Below are 18,017 nucleotides of genomic sequence, written 5' to 3' on the forward strand. Positions count from 1 at the left end.
CTTAAAACTCACCACCTATGTGAATACTAAGGGAATATTTAAGAATTGGTTATTCTTAATCTCTAGGTTTCCATGGTTTTCAGCTGGGTATATTCATCAGTTTTATTAGAGGACAATTTTTGTTTTCACTAAAAGTCCATATACTAAATGACGCTTAGAAGTTCTGTAAAGAACACCACAAGATGGCAGTATTTCAGAAATTAATCCTTGGAGAGAACATTTCTATATAGTATCTAAAATAATATAATATATTTGGGCTGTATTTTTAGTAACTAAAAATAAAGTCATCACTACAAGTGATTAAGAATTAATGACACTAGGATATCTGTTTAGTAGTAAACAAGTTGTTTCCTTTAAATAATATAACTGTCAGTTTGATTGTTCCAAAACATTAGTGAGCTTCATCAACATATAAATGAGTTGATGGTAAAGGATTGTCAGTGGATTCATAAATCTCATAATTGCTTACATATTGGTCTATAACTATAAACATATTTTAAAAATTGTTTGAAAAAATAAGATTCTAATAAGACATCAATTATATTTTATTTCTCCATGATTGTTTAATAACCAGTTTTAGAACAATAAATTGAAATTAGCAATTATACATATTAAACACATCATTTATATTTTTCAAAACTGTTCGGGATTGGGGATCAGCAAGTTTTTATTGTAACTACTCTCATAAAAGTCTAAATTACTGCCTGTAAAAAAAATATATGGTTTTAACAAAAAAAGCAGCCTAAAAAAACAATGTGGAATATTTTTTCATAGAAATTGTATTTTTGCACTGTCACTTTTCTTATACAGGGGACTGCTCTTCCTGTTATCATCTTTACAGGAATCACATATAACTTCTGTCCTTTAATCCATTGTTTAACTATATTAAGTGGACCTAATTCCCTCACTTTCCCTCCCCGCCCCAACTTTTAAGGTGGAGTCATCCCAGAAAGATATGGGAATATCCATCAATTAAAGAAGGTAAATTTATCCTTTTTTGTTTTCTTAATTATTCAACTGAAATCTGGCAGTACTTAATACCAATTTTCCATTAATTCATTTTGAAGCTATGTGTATTTTTCTTTTTATCTGTTTTTAATAGTCCACTCCACTTCTCTACTCTTTGAGTTAGAGGTTTGGTACAAGTTCCACATAATATTGACGTGGAAATGTTGGGGTTCCAACCTGAGAACCAAGAAAGAATTTTTCAGATGTTTTTGGTACAAAGAGCTGGTTTTATGAAAGTACAAGGACAGGGCCTATGGGCAGAAAGAGCTGCACTGGGGTTATGATGGGTGACAGATTATATACTTTCAGGTTGGGGGGAGTTAGGGATAATATAAGTCTCTAAGGTATTTTGGAAACAAGGTTTCCAGGACCTTGAGGGGGCTAGCTATTGTTAGAAAAAGGTCATTTATCACTGTTTAGTAAAACCTCAGTCATGAGACCCTTCAGTTATATATCATTGGGCCAGAAGTTTGGAGTATGATTGCCAACATATACCTTGGGAAGGAGAGGTAGAGATAAAGGAAGTTTCCAAAGGAATTCTTAATATGTTAAAGTAGATGTACTGGATCCTGGAGGTTGGGATGTTAAGCTAGGATTGCCTTTTGCCCTGAGTAAAGTGTCCACATTAAGACAGCTGAGCTTCTAGAGGAATGTCAATCACGCTGTCTGTCTCAAGGACTCGTCAATGGGCTATAAATTGTAAGGAAATTTTTTTCTTTTGCCTTTGTTTCCCACATCAATATTATTTCTGCTACTTCAATTCTGAAGTACTTAGCTGTGAAATAAATTCCTGGATCTGACTCAGTGATTGGAGATCTTCAATTTCATCCAATGATGACTTCCAAATTATTAATTCCTTTAATGTTGATTCTGCATCCTTCATAGAGAGTAGGTAGAGCATCCCTACTGAGAACATGTCCACTTTACTTATTGTTTTCTTTTAGATTTTGGTGATATTCCTTGCTGTGTTTTTAATATTAATCCTATTCATTTTAACCTGAACATACACATAAGGTGCTCTGTATCAGAGACAATACCATGGTTATCCTTATAAAAAGCAAATAATGACAATGTGTTTCTCTATATCCCTATTCTTAACATTAGGTTGACAAAATGAAAACCAAGTCAAATATCTTACTGATACAAAGTCTGTAATATAGGCAACAAATAGGAAAATGGGTTTTCTGTGTTTACATACAAAAGAAAGAGATAGCTGCCTCCCACTACCCGCCTGAAATGAGAAAAACTTTTGTTCCTTGGAGACAAAATGGATAAGATCCTGAGTTCTCACTCTAATCCTCAAGAAAAGAAATACATCTCTCCAAGGGGTAGATAAACCTGGGCATATCCAATCTGTAAGACTTAAGAAGTTTTTCTTGGTCCTGCCCTCATTTTCCCTTGAAATGGAAACATACACATCTGGAGTTAAGTAAACCTCCCCAATTCTCCATGTAGTTGTAAATTAGTCAAGATTTGATCTTAAGAATTTAATCATATTTTGTATCAACTATATGTGTATTTGTACTATACATTTTCTATGTTGCATCCAGGAAATTATCATCTCTTTATTTCTCAATTACCAATTACTTATCCCCTGGCCATGATGATATTATCAAAACAGTCTATTATTGATCCATGGGAGGGCAGAATTTGCCATCCCGAAATAAATCTTTTTGGCATAAGAATTACTCTACGCTGATTATTTTTAAAAGACAGAGGAAAAGCTCCTAAAACAAAGTAGAAGTTGCCTTACTGTAAGAAATATTTACATGTGCAAGGAAAATCACCATTTGTAAGGGTGTCTCCCTCCTTTATTAGGAAGAAAATTCTCTAGAAACTGATCCCTGGAGAAGGCAACAGCTTCCATTTGTACAACAACCTTATCCTTGTTCAGTGTATTATTTCCTGATAGCCCCCCTGTACTGGCTACCCCTTCCAACATCTTTTTGTTTTTCTTTTTTTGTTGTTGTTGTTGTTTTGTTTTGTTTTGTTTTGTTTTTATCTGGAGATAATATTTAAGGTGGTGGCTTGTGCCTTTTGGGGGAGTTGCTCAGTTTTACTGGGCTTCTCCCATGTATACAAGAACTATACATGTTACTAAGCTTATGTTTTTCTCCTGTTAATCTGGCTTTTTATTACAAAATGTTATCAGCCAAGAACCTAGAAGGGTGGAGGAAACATTTTTTCCCCCTAGAACTTCTTTTAAATTCTGACTTAAATTCTGTTTATATAGCTCGTTATTACCAAATTATGCACCCTTTTGTTCATCTAGTAATTGTATATAGGGACCCTTTCCTTGTGAAAACAAAGTGGGCATAATTCCCTTGTGCTACTAGTATTGCAAAATTTACATTGTTCAAATGTATAATTGACATGCATTTTTCGGGGCTGTTTGAAATCTGATCTTCTAATTATCCTTTGTTGTGAAGTAAGCCTGTTATTTCAGTGACATTTTCTACTTAATACCTGAAGTCTCCTTTCTCCCCATTTGAACCATGAAGTTTCCAATAATTTTTGCCCCCCATCCCTGACTTTTTTGGGGGTTTGTTAAAATTTAGAGGAAATAAAAGAAAAAAATTCTAAGAAAAATAGAAAAACCAAAACTCCTCTATTTCCCAAAGGTTTTCTTTACTAGCCAAATGGAGAAGTATATGGACAATTGTTTAATCAGAAATTTTTCTAAAACATTATATCTTCCAATCCTCCTGACATTATATTGATGAGTATTTATAGTTTGGTCTGATCTTAGGTGGTCAAGATAGCATTTAGTTTTATCTATTTTATGTGCTGTTATGTTTTGTTTCTAATTTTCCTGAGTTTTTTTTTCCTTCCCCAAATAGTATCCCTCCCTATTATACACCCATAAATTAGTGATTTTACAACTTAATATTTTCTTAATAGCCATCCTGAAAACAATCTCCATTGTTCCATCTCTTGTCATTTGGTCACTGCTCTTCAGGAAACTGCATTTTTACCTCTTTTCTCTCCCAATGACTAACTTGTTCTAGAATTAGTTACTTTGAGTCTTATCTACCAATCATATTGATTTTTTTATCATTTTTTTTTACCCCTGTGTTTTTGTTTTGTTATTTAATCTACACCTTGGTTTTAATACAAGACCCTTGTTTTTCTAACAGGGCTTTCACAACCTTTTCTGATTGTCTGGATTGTACTAGTGTTTATATATTATTAGCATAAAATATTTTCAGTTAATGGCATTTTCTTGTTTTCATTCCCCCCTTTTGTCCACTAAATTACTGTTTTTTGTTGTATACATTCTTTCATGCTATCTATAGGTAAAACACATTTTGTCTTTAGGGATACTCCTATTATGAATTTCAAGATTTTTTTTCTTGACATTCATAGATAATGGCTGAACATACATGTGCAAGCACATTTGTGTATGTGTATGTATGCATAAACATTGTTTTCTTTTTATATTTAATTTTTAAAGTATATTTATATTGTGCATTTATTCACTCATTAAGGCATCCACCCATCCTTCAACTTTTGTTTTCTATAGCAGCTATAATAATACTACCTTAGTTTTGCTCTGTTGGTGATACAGATCTCATTATTATCTTTCTAATTTGTGCTGTTCCATCTACATTCAGAGGTCAGTCCTCTATACCTCTCCAGTTTTTATTAGTATATCCATTTGATTCTTCCATAATGGTTACTAATTCAATGACCTGTTAAGGTTTCTGCTGACTTTATTCAGTTCGGACTATTTATATTTCCATTCTTTGAACACCCACTTCAGCTGAGACTTGACAGTGTTTTAATGCACGGCTATTGCTTTTAACTTTTTGTCGTATCTGTCACCTGTAGATTTACCTTTTTTTACATTGGATTATAGTTGACACACAGCATTACATTAGTTTCAGTTGTATGCCGTAGTGATTCGACAGCTCTATATGTTACACTATGCTCATTGCAAGTGGAGCTACCACGTGTAGCACCAGCATTGCATGGTGACAGATCTAGCTTTACTTCTCGATCTGCCATTAAAACCAGTGTCTTTTCTTTAAATAAGTAGAAGCCGTGGAGCTTTTGATTTTCCTGACTCATAGCGGAATCCTTTCTTCATATTTTGTAGCTCTACCCTGATGTAAGAAACAAAGGTAAATAAAAAAGTAAATTTCCTTACTGCCTACAGCCCATTGACAAGTCCTTGCAACAGGGACAGTGACGATCTTCCAGAAGCTCAGCTGCCTCGATGATGACACTTTGCTCAGGGCCAAAGGCAATCTTAACATTGTCCCAACCTCCAGAATCTTGTAAGTCTACTTTAACATATAAAAATTCCATTGGAAACTTCCTTTATGCCTACCCCACCCCCCCACCAAGGTATATGTGGGCAATCATACTCCAAGCTTATGGTCCACTGATACACGTCTGAAGGGTTTCATGGCTGAGGTTTTACTAACCAGTAATAAATCACCTTTTCCTAACAATACCTAGCCCTTCAAGGTTCTGGAAACCTTGTTCCCAAAATACCTTAGAGACTTACACTATCCCTAACCCCTGGCAACCTGAAGGTATAAAATTTCTCACCTGTCATAACCCCAGTGCAGCTCTTTCTGCCCATGGGTCCTGACCCCTGTGCTTTAATAAAACCACCTTTTTGCACCAAAGGCATCTCAAGAATTCATTCTCTGCCCTCGGCTCCAAACCCCAAAACTTCAAACCACATCATTTGGTGCCTTACCATGGGGCTGAGCCTTCTCACGTGGACTTTGAGCTTTGGTACAAATTTGGTGAGTAATTTCTCTTCCCTTCCTTTCATTTCAGGGGCTTTTCAAACAGAATGGTCTTACTGGAAACTTTCATGTTGATTGCTCAGGCTGTAATTCTCTAGCCTTTGGCTACTCTATGAGAAGGAGAAAGCCTGCCTTTTGGCTGGAAGTTAGTACCATAGCTGGAATGGTAATAAGACCCAGAACCGTTTTGCCCTCTCTATATTCCTGTCCTTATACCAAATTATCTCTCTTGGGCCATGGACAGCCACCTAAGTCACCAGGATAACTGTCAATCTTAAGACTCTTGTGTGAAGCTTCTTCCTTATTGGTCTAATGTGATCCCTTTCACATCTCTGGTCTAGCTGCTTCTGGCCATGAGAACTCTGCTTGGAGCAGGCCAAAACAAGTACCTGACTGAAATAAAACACAACCGGGACAATTTCCTACAGAAGTTGGCTGTAAAGACTACATGTGTTGCAAATTTGCTTCTAGTTTTACTGTTTCCCATTAATGTCCTCTACTAACTACTTTAACTACAGAACTGGGTAATTTCCCTTGTAAAACTTTTCTACTGTTTTGCACGGGTTAAAAAAAGCAGCACAACCTTCTGAGCAAGGTAACAGCGGGGCTTTTGCAGGAATGCTTAGACATGGTAGGTATGGTATTTCAGTCCATTCACTAGGCTCCCATCTTTAGACCCACCTTTAGAGTTATCAGCATTACATATGAAATTGTTATTCTACCAAGGTTTACTAAAGGTCAAATAAGCTCAAGTTATCTCTGTTGCAATTTGTCAGCAAAAAGATGACTTAAAATGATGGTTAATTTTGTCTGTCTCAAAGTTTTCATGTGTAATCAAGATGGCTCTCAAAGCCTTTGGTAACCTGAAACATCATGGGGTGCCTGGGTGGCTCAGCTGGTTAAGCATCTGACTCTTGATATCAGTTCAGGTCATAATCTCATGGTTCATGAGATCGAGCCCCACATCAGGCTCAGTGCTGACAGCATGGAGCCTGCTTGGGATTCTCTCTCTCGCTCTCACTGCCTCTTCCCTGATCACACGCATGGTCTCTGTCACTCAAAAAAAAAAAAAAAAAAAAAAAAAGGTAATTTTGTCTGTCTCAAAGTTCTCATGGATAATTAAGATAGTTCTGAAAGTCTTTGGAAGCCTGAAACTTTACAATTTTGCTTGGCCAATAAATTAGATTGAGTTTGTTGGACATCTAGGTCTTTTCCAAATAGGATAAAATATTACAGCACTGAATACTAAATATAAGGTTTACCTGCTTTTGATTTCTTATTGCAGAGAAACTAAGGATATATGGGTCTGTTGGAAAACATGATGCTTTGTGCTTGATTCATGAATTTGCCATCTAAAGAATTCTGGTGTAACAGTTTACAGTTGGTTACTACTTAGTTTCCACTGTAGACTGTTTCTAAGAGTTAAGACTGACAGAAATAAGGGATGCAACTCTGTATGTAGAAAAGTAGGAAATGTGTAAGAAAGATATAAGGAATGGAAATACATTGTTTGAAGGTAAAAGAAAGTAATTTTGTTCTAAGTGAGACTGGTTGCTTGGGGAAAAATGGCTTGGAACAAAATGTGAATGTACAGGAAAGTTGTAGAAGGTTTGTGACGAGAGATCCTTGGAAAGGATGTGTGGTCAGGACGGACTAAAGTTGAAATGAATGGATTTTTAAAAGTGCACTGGTACTCTGTTTTCTCTCTTTTAAAAAGACAAAGTCTCTTGAATTGTTGGCCTGCTCCTGATAAGAAATGTAAACAAAGTTGTTTTCTCTTTGCCTGCCCAGAAAAAAACAGTTTCTAGGTTTTGTCTTTATCCTTTGGTGAGCTGTAATCCTATTTAGGCACACTCTTTAAAGCTTTCTAAGGTTTTAACAAACATCCCCAAGATTTAAATTGTAAATGAAGTCTTTTTGACTAATTAGGCCTGTTTACTTGGTACATTACATTCTGCTATAAAGTCATTACTCAGTATTCTTATTACTGAAGTGTTCTGTGTCACAGAAATAACTGAATTTCCTTGTCAACTGCATCCTAATAACCTATCATATCAGATCATTAACAATGTCCATTTCTGAATTTTTTTGTCATTTATGATTGTTCTTATGCTCTTACAAAACATGTTTCATCTTCAAGGAGATTCATAAAAAGGACTTTTAGGTCAAATACAAGTATTCAGTATCTTTAAGATCATAAACTAAAATGGGTAAGAATTTCCAGAACTAACTAAAAAGCTGCATTCAAACTCAACAAGAATTAGTAATATGGGACTAAATGAACTGAAAAAAGATTATTATAGTTTTTGTGACTCTTGTTTGAAACACTGCTGGTTCTCTAATATTTGCTCTTCCAGAGTAAAGAAACTTTCTCCTACTATATCTGTATCTTACAAGAATGTGATAAATTATTTGTTTGTGAATAAACTGAAGCATTTAACTTTTCTCTCTACCTGAACCCTCTGAAATTCAAAAGTCTCAGTGAGTATTCTTCCTTCCATAGCAATCATAATTATTTGCATAAGTTCAATAAGAATTTGTTCTCCTTGTAGTGAGACACCACTGGGAACATTGGTTATTTTACCAACGCTTTCACTGGAAATGTCATATTTGAGAAAGACACGCATAGACTCAGATATGACCAGACAGCCTTAAGGAACGAAGATTGACTTTAAAGCCCCTTGGAAATGTTGGCTTGATACCCTGCTTACAGAGTTCCCAGCAGCCTTCCCAGGTGAGGAAAGAATGTCACTTCTTGGCACATGCTGGAACCTCAGGATACTTTGGGGACCTCGTGAAGAGGAATTCATCCAAAGCTACAGGTACTGCAGCTATGACTGATGGCAAGTACTTGGCTTGGCTTCTGGCCTAGAGAGGCTACTAAAAGTTCAATCTAGATTCCTTATAAAATTCCAGCAAAGCAGACTTTAAAAAATCTATATGGCCAATTGCTATTCTTGCTAAACTTATGTGAACAAGTTTGTTAAAATTGGACTTGTTTTACAAGTGAATTAGTCTTAATTCGGCTATCTCTGGAAATAAGGGTAATTATAGAGAGAAAAATTATGTTTCAATAACATATCTTTGTGGATGTTAAATTGTAGTTCTGATTGTCTTTGAATGTTTGTTGTTTGAGTAAGCTAGACAACTTGAGGTAAACTTCAGAGAAATTACTGCAATAGTTCATGTATAGACAATCTTCGTGATTGTTATTCTGTGGGGATAATAACAGGCCCCATGGATATATGATTATTTGAACAGCTGGAAAATGGGATGAATTCCACAACAATTGTATAACTCAAATATCACCCTGACCAATTCTGTGTGACTGATGACCAAATCGCTTCTTAAAAGTTGGAGCACATCCCACTCCATCAGGTTACCTATGGGCTTGTGGAGATAATGACAACCCCACTTTCCTTTTGATTGTATGGGATGATGCACTCAGGGTTCCCCTTATCTCCTAAGACAAGTCTTCTCCTATTTGCCAGTGATTCTTCATAATTAGGATATTGTCAAGGCTAGACTTCAAACAAAGAGGGCTTCTTGATGTTTTTCTCCTTTAGCCATATTTGTCTCAGGAACTACCTCTATAGATGTACAATTGCAGATAGAGGCTTTAGCCAAGCGTGTAACAGTCCTCCTGGTAGAAGAAGCCTCAACACTTACTATGGGACAGTTTCTGACAGTAATGACTCCACATCAGGGCCAGAGTGTTTCAGAGAACAGAGACCATAAATGTATAATGGGAGGCCAAATTATTAAATACCAGGCTATGCTTATAGATACACCTGAAATAATACTTAACATCTGTCAAACTTTAAAGCAAGCCATGAAAAACTTTAAAGCTTATGCCTGGGCCTGACCATTGTACTTGCATGTTAGACTATGACTGCTCAGATTATTGATCTTTGTTCTAGCCAACCAGACTTAAAAGATTCCCCTACTGAAAATGCAGATGACAGCTGGTTTAGTGATGGCAGTTATTTCATGGAAAAGGGGGTAAGAAAGGTTGGGTACACCATGGTGAGTCTAATGCAGACTGTTGAGGCCAAAGCCCTTCCAGCAGATATGTCTGCCCCAAAAAATCAATTAATGGAACTCATTCATGCTTTACAATTGGCAAAGGTCCTCAAAATTAATATCTATTCTGACTCTAAATAGGCCTTCCTAGTCCTAGGTGCCCATGGAGCAATTTGGAAGAAAAGGGATTATAATCAAGCCATAAGTTCCCAACCCAAATATGGGTTCAAAATCATTACTCTTCTTGAGGCTGTACACCTACCTAAGGAGGTAGCTGTAACTTACCTCAAAATACATCAAAAGGATATGATCTTAGACTCTAAAGGAATCAATTTGGCAGATTGCACAGCCATGCAGACAGCACAAAAATAAACAAATACTGTCTTACACCAACCAGTCTTAAATAAAATTTCTAATCCAGTCTATTCAGACCAAGAAATTCACATAGCCCAGTAATGAGAATATTCAAAAAATGCACAGGACTAGCTTGTTAATAATGAGGGAAAAAACTTTATATTCCCCCCCCTCCAAAAATAACAACAACAACAACAACAACAACAACAACAACAACGTAAGGTAATATAGGGTTTACACAAGGCTACTTATTTGAGTAAAAAGCCCCTGAGCTCAAGCCTTAAAAATTACTATTTACATTCAGCCTGGCATCCACATTCCTCTGGAAAGGTGGCCCTCCAATACCAAATGGCCCTTGATATCCTGACTGCGGTTCAAAGAGGCTGAGAATTAGTTAGACTGGAAGCAGCTCTAACTTGTAGCCATAGCTTCCCCAGACTAGATAGGCTGCTGTAGTCTGGGTTTTGCCTGGATGCATTATTAAAACCATCATCAATCCAGCCAATCTTCCAAATTTAAAACAACAATGGACATGTTCTGTGTTTCACTAGCATGACCATCTAACGTTCATCTTTGTTCCCTATTTAGGACTGGAGGATATTGTTTGGAACATGGAAACTCTTAATAAGTACATGCCAAAGCCATAAATGAAACTCAAAATGGCATTTTCCTATTAAATACTGAACACAAATGCATAAAGCAGTTTTACCAAATAGAATGGCACTGGATGTTTTAACTGCTGCACAAGGCGAACTATGTGCTATCTTAAAAACAGAATGTTGTGTATACATTCCAATTACCACAAAAATATTTCTGTGTTTCTAATTGACACAAATATTAAAATTAACACTTTAAATGATAATTTTCTTCCTTTAATAATTGGCTAAATTCCTAGACTGGAAGATGACTTTTGTCAACTATCAAAGGATGCTTACCTGGGCTTCTTTTTCTTTCTGTTCTAATCACATTTTCCTGTTTTCTCCACTGTTTCTCCACCTGGTGCAGAAACTCCTTCACTGCCATAACTTCCAGCTGACAGATGATCCTTTCCAGTCAAAAAGATCCAGACATGTGGTCTCCCTTAGATTCAACTGCCTCTGCCTTTTGTAACTCCTATATATATAAGCCTCCAAATGACCAATGTTGACCCATAGGTAGGGACATCTTTATGCCCCTCATTCAGCAGGAAGAAGTTACAGTGATGAGACCATCCACCGCTAGCAACCTTAAAGATTTAAGGGTCAAATTGTTCAGGGGGTAATGATGTGGGAAAGGAAGGCAAATGAGAAATTAAATTTCCTTACTGCCTACAACCCATTGACAAGTCCTTGGAACAGGCAGAGTGATATTCTTCTAGGAGCTCAGCTGCCTTGATGATGACACTTTGCTCAGGGCAAAAGGCAACCTTACCTTAACATTATCCCAACCTCCAGGATCCTCCTGTAAGTCTACTCTAACATATAAAAACTCCTTTGGAAACTTCCTTTATTTCTAGCCCCCCAAGGTATATATGGGCAATCATGCTCCAAGCTTATGGTCCACTGATACACATCTGAAGGGTCTCATTGATGACCTTTTTCTAACAATAGCTATCCCCTCAAAGTCCTGGAAACCTTGTTTCCAAAATACCTTAGAGACTTACACTATCCCTAACCCCTGGCAACCTGAAGATATAAAATCCGTCACCTTCCATAATCTCAGTGCAGCTCTTTCTGCCCATGGGTCCTGTCCTTTTGCTTTAATAAAACCACCTTTTTGCACCAAGGAAGTCTCAAGAATTCTTTCTTGGCCACCAGCTCCAAACCCCAACACTTCAAACCCCATCATGCCCTAATGCATGCTCTGGTTTCTAGGACTTCTGTCTTTGGCATTCCTTCTGCTTAGGATCTTTTCTTTAAAATCATTGCTCTAGCTGGTAGGAACCAACCATCATCATCCTTTATCCCAGGCAGACAATCAATAGAACTAGGACCATATGACTATCATTGGGTAGACAGTTGAGCTTTTACATTTTAGTCTCATATTCTGCCTTTCTGTCTCTCACTACTGCATGGGGTCTCTAGCCTTAAGTTTAGGACATGAAAAGGTAGATGATATGGAGAGACATCACTGATGACAAATACACACTTGTTTAATGTAACATTTACATTTGTTTTTGTTCAACCAGCTGAGGTAGTAAACCAAAAGGAGGAAGGACAATAGGGACACACTATGTTATCAGAAATGGTCAGACTTTCATTGCCTTTCAGTCCCAGGCACTTTGAATCCCAACTCTGCTAGCAAGATTTTCTTTTTTTGGCCTGAAAAAGACACCGGAATTGCTTCCCAGTTAGCATGTCACCATCTGCAGAACATCTGATTCTCCATGAGAGACACGGGGAGATTAATGTTTGAAGCTTGAAGCACAATGGTGGTATGACCATAACATTAAAACTTTTACTAAGGGGGGGCGCCTGGGTGGCGCAGTCGGTTAAGCGTCCGACTTCAGCCAGGTCACGATCTCGCGGTCCGTGAGTTCGAGCCCCGCGTCAGGCTCTGGGCTGATGGCTCGGAGCCTGGAGCCTGTTTCCGACTCTGTGTCTCCCTCTCTCTCTGCCCCTCCCCCGTTCATGCTCTGTCTCTCTCTCTGTCCCAAAAAAAAAAAAAAACAAAAAACTTTTACTAAGGGACTCTGGGGGATTGTAGCAGCCAGGCACTGTAGCATAAATTCTTATTACTGTTTCCCTGTGCTTTCTTTCCAAATACAAACATCTTGTTTATATTACACACTCTTCAGGTAAAACACTCTTCAGTGTTTTCCACTATTTAACTTTTCTCAAACAATGTTTTTTTCAGAAAAAAGTTTTCAATAAACATGTTTACCACATTTTCTAAGAACATGTTTCCATTTTGCAAAGTAAGGTGAAAACACTGCCATTTCAAATAAGCTCACATTTTATGGGACAGGAGATGAACCATCCTTTACTCATTTCCATGCAAATTATACACATTACATATAAGCATATATAATTTATGTTAAATAACTAGTTTAAAATTTTAATTTTAGGGGGATTTTAATAAAATTTTAATAAAATGTTTAATAATTTTTAATAATAATAAAATTTTAATAACATTTTAATTTTATGTTAAAGTTAGTGGGATGTATTTTAGATTTTTTTTTATATCCCAAAAAAGAAAGGCAGTTGTTTAAGAAATCAAAGCTACATGTAAAAATATTAATCAACCTATTGTAAAACATGGTCTCTATTCTTAGTCTCTACTTAACTATCAGCCATTCTCCAATACTGAAATTCAAGTTGGATGATAAGTGTAATTACCTCATGGTTCTGGATTTTGGAACACAGAATTTACCCCTACAAAACAAAACAAAACAAATCATATTATTGCTTATTTTAAGTCCCAATCATTTATTTTTTGATATACTTCCCTTACTTTACTTCAAATAATTGGAATTGGTGTCCATTGTATTATGTTAGTTTAAAATACATTTGCTTCTGGGGATGCCTGGCTGGCTCAGTTGGTGGCACATGCAACTCTTGATCTTGGGGTTGTGAGTTCAAGCCCCATGAGGAGTGTGGAGATTGCATGAAAGTAAAATCTTTTTAAAAAGTGTGCCTATTTTTTTTAAACTTTCTATCTATCTATCTATCTATCTATCTATCTATCTATCTATTTATTTAGAGAGAAAGAGAGATTGAGTGAGTAAGGGGTAGGGTAAAAGGGACAGAGAAAAAGAATCCCAAGCCGGCTTCACACTTAGCACAGGGTTTGAGTCCACAACCTTGAGATCATAACCTGAGCTGAAATTAAGAGCTGAATGTTCAAACCACTGAGCCACCCAGGTGCCGCCAAAATGTTTGCTTCTTTAAAATAGTTCCTAACGAGGCACCTGGGTGGCTTAGTCGGTTTAGCGGCTGACTTCGGCTCAGGTCATGATCTCATGGTCTGTGAGCTCGAACCCAGTGTCGGGCTCTGTGCTGACAGCTCACAGCCTGGAGCCTTTTTCAGATTCTGTGTCTCCCTCTCTCTGATCCTCCCCTGTTCATGCTCTGTCTCTCTCTGTCTCAAAAATAAATAAACGTTAAAAAAAATTAAAAATAAAATAAAATAAAATAAAACAAAATAGTTCCTATTAAAAGAGTCCGATAAAGTTACATATTTATTTTGTATAGTAACTATTTTGTTGGTGGTATTATAACAGGTAAGTTTAGATTAACCTAACTTCATAGAGAAGCATGAATATTATTTAAACTGTGGTCCTTTCTCTACTTCACAGTCCATTTCATATTGACACTTATGGGTAATTTCATTTATTAGAATAATTTAATTTAGAGACTAAAGACATTTAAGATTCAGGCTAAATTCAAATCCCATTTTCCTCACGTGTTATAGGCAAGTTACATAAACTTTAATCTTGAAAATAAAAGTAGTTATAAAGGTAATATTTATCTTTTTGCTCTGTTCCAAGGAATAAATGGGGAAGTATGTGATAAAATACATACTTAAAACATTATTTTCTGTCATTTTCAGATGCAGAACAAAGACTCAGGATTCAAGTGACTTTCCCAAGTCCATCCAAATAAGTGGTAAAATAAAAATTAAGTTTTGTGTTAAATACTGAACATTTAGACAAAATGACCATATTGGTAAAAAAAAAGAAAAAATATTGCATGCTTTTATTAATAAATTTTGGGATGGGATAAATTATTTCTACCTCTCTCTCTCTCTCTTAGGGTATCTCAGAAAAGCTCACTCTTATTCATTTTTATCTACACAATTTGTTAACATGACTAAAGAACTTCTGATCTCAGAAAAAAATAGTGGAGCTAGTATTTCAATGTAAAAAACAAATACTGACTTTCAATACTAAATTGTTTCCAATACATCACTAGGTTGTGTGTTATATACTAGGACAATTTAGCAATGTACCCAATAGGGTTACTGCTTATAAATGGACAAGCTTATTTAGGAAAAAGAGATAAACAAAATAAAAATTAATGTGCAGATGTTATAAATGACATCTGAAGACAGTATGAAAGCTCACAAAACAGGATGGGGTTAGTTGACAAGTGAATGGTATAGACAATGGACATGGCATGAATCTAAATGAGGAGAAAACTTCTCTGTCATGGTCTTCAGAATTCAGCTAACAGTTGAAGTGACAGGTTGGACAGGCTCACACCAGTTCTCTATCTAGGCTTTATTTCATATCAGCCATTAACTTCAACCTTTCCCTTTGACAATTTTTCCTGTGCTTCTAAGAAGAAAGTTAAATGAACTGTTTTGGATTTCAACTTTGATTATGTGCTATGCAGTGGATGTAGTATATATTTTCATACATATGCTCTGCCAATGTTCATTCCTTTTCCTATCAGAAACATTCCCTGGCAGAAATGTAGTCCTTGATTGGCTGAACTGTGTGCATGATCTTGTACATTCAGAATTGCATTGATTGGTATCATAATATTCTTTGATACTTGGATCAGACTAATACATCAATAATGAACTATCAGAAAGATAAATTAAGAAATAATCCCATTTACAATGGCAACACAAATAAAATACCAAGGAATAAATTTAAACACAGAAAGAAAAGACCTGTACATTGGAAATTATAAGACACTGATAAAAAAAAATTGAGGACGACACACATAAGTGAAAAGATATTCTGTGTTCATAGACTGGAAGTATTGTTAAAATGCCCATATTACCCAAAGGAACCTACAGACTCAATGCAATCTCCATCAAAATTCCACTGGCATTTATCACAGAAATGGAACGAACAATCCTAAAATTTGTATGGAACCATACAATGTAAAGACACAAAGTAACCAAAGCAATATTGAGAAAGAAGAAACAATCATATCCCCCAATTTCAAACCAAATTACAAAGCTATAGTAATCAAAATAATGAGTACTAACACATAGATCAATGAGGCACAGACACATAGATCAATGGAACAGAATGGAGTGCTCAGAAATAACCCCCTGCACATGTGGTCAATCAATTTATAACAAAGTAGCAAAGAATATGCAATGGAGAAAGGACAGTCTCTTCAACAAATGGTGCTGGAAAAAACTGGAAAGTTACATGCAAAATAATAAAATTGGACCACTATCTTATAGCATACACAAAGATTGATTTAAATAGGTTCAAGACTTCAGTATATGACCTGAAACCATAAAACTCCTTGAAGAAAACATAGGTGGTACGTTCCTTGACATTTGTCTTGGTGATGATTTTTTGAAACTGACTCCAAAAGCAAAGACAATACAAGCAAAAATAAACTAGTGGGGCTACATCAAACTAACAAGCTTCTCCACAGCAAAGAAAATCAATAAGGACATGAACAGACTACCTACTAAATGGGAGAAAATATTGGCAAATCATATATCTGATAAGGTGTTAATATCCAAAGTATGTATGTATATATACATATACACATACACATATAAACTCATACAACTGAACTGAAAAAACAAAAACACAACAAAATCCAGTTAAAGAATGGGCAAAAGACATGGATGGACAGTTTCCAAAGGAGACATACAGAGGACCAATGGGCACATAAAAAAGATGCTCACCATTACTGATCATCAAGTAGATGCGAATCAAAACCACAGTAATGTATCACCTCATCCCTGTAAGAAAGGTTACTCCAAAAACAAAATAAAAACAAAGCCAAATAACAAGAAATAACAAGTGTTTGCAAGGATGTGGGGAAAAGGGAACCCTCCTGCACTGCTGATAGAAATGTAAATTAGTGCAGCCACTATGGAAAAATAGTATGGAGGTTACATACATACATACATGCATGCATATATACATACATACATACATAAAATAGAACTACTGTATGATCTAGCAATTCAATTTCTGGATATTTATCTGAAGAAAATGAAAACACCAATATGAAAAGATATCTGCACTACCATATTCAGTGCTGCATTACTTACAAGAGCCAAGAGGGAAACAACCTGAACGTTCATCAACAGATCAACGGGTAAAGAAATTGTGGTGTATAGAAACAATGGAATATTATTCAGCCATAAGAAGAAGGGGATCTTGCCATTTGTGGCAACATGGATAGACTTTGCGGATATTATGCTAACTGAAATAAATCAGAGAAAGATACCATATGGTCTTATGTATATGTAGACTCTAAGAAAAATTTATAGATACAGATTATAGAATTTATAAGCACATAGAGAACAGATTGGAGGTTACCAGGAGCAGAAGGTAGGGGGGTGGGTGAATTCAGCAAAGCGTATCAAAAGGTACAAATTTTTAATTATAAAATAAATAAGTTCCGGGATGTAATGTAATATTTGCATTGCATATTTGAAAGTTGAGAGTAAATCTTAAAAGACCCCATCACAAGAAATAATTTTTGTAACCATCTATGGTGACAGATGTTTACTAGACTTACTGTGGTCATCATTTTGTGACATATGCAAATATTGAATCATGCTGTATACCTGATACCAGTACAATGTAATATGTCAATTTTACCTCCATAAAAACAAAGGGACATCCAAAAAAGTGTTTATTAGACTAGATTTTATAAGTATATAGTACTTATAAGGCATTCATAAAATATACATTATGGATGGATGGGTAACTTCTGTCTGGGCATAAATTTGGACAGAAAGCATAGGAATATGCTTAAATACAAGGATTCTACTATCAAGGAAAACATGAGGACATCTGAGGAGAGACTGAGTTATGTTGTGGTAATAGACTCAATCCAATTAGTGTACTTATTCATTTGCATGTCTAGCATGGATCAGCAGAAGAGTTTTGCTCATCATGGTCTTTCAGACACCCAGACTGACGACTACTAACTCATACACTCCTGATCACAATGC

Source organism: Neofelis nebulosa, chromosome 4 (assembly GCF_028018385.1).
Source record: "Neofelis nebulosa isolate mNeoNeb1 chromosome 4, mNeoNeb1.pri, whole genome shotgun sequence".
Classification (NCBI taxonomy): domain Eukaryota; kingdom Metazoa; phylum Chordata; class Mammalia; order Carnivora; family Felidae; genus Neofelis; species Neofelis nebulosa.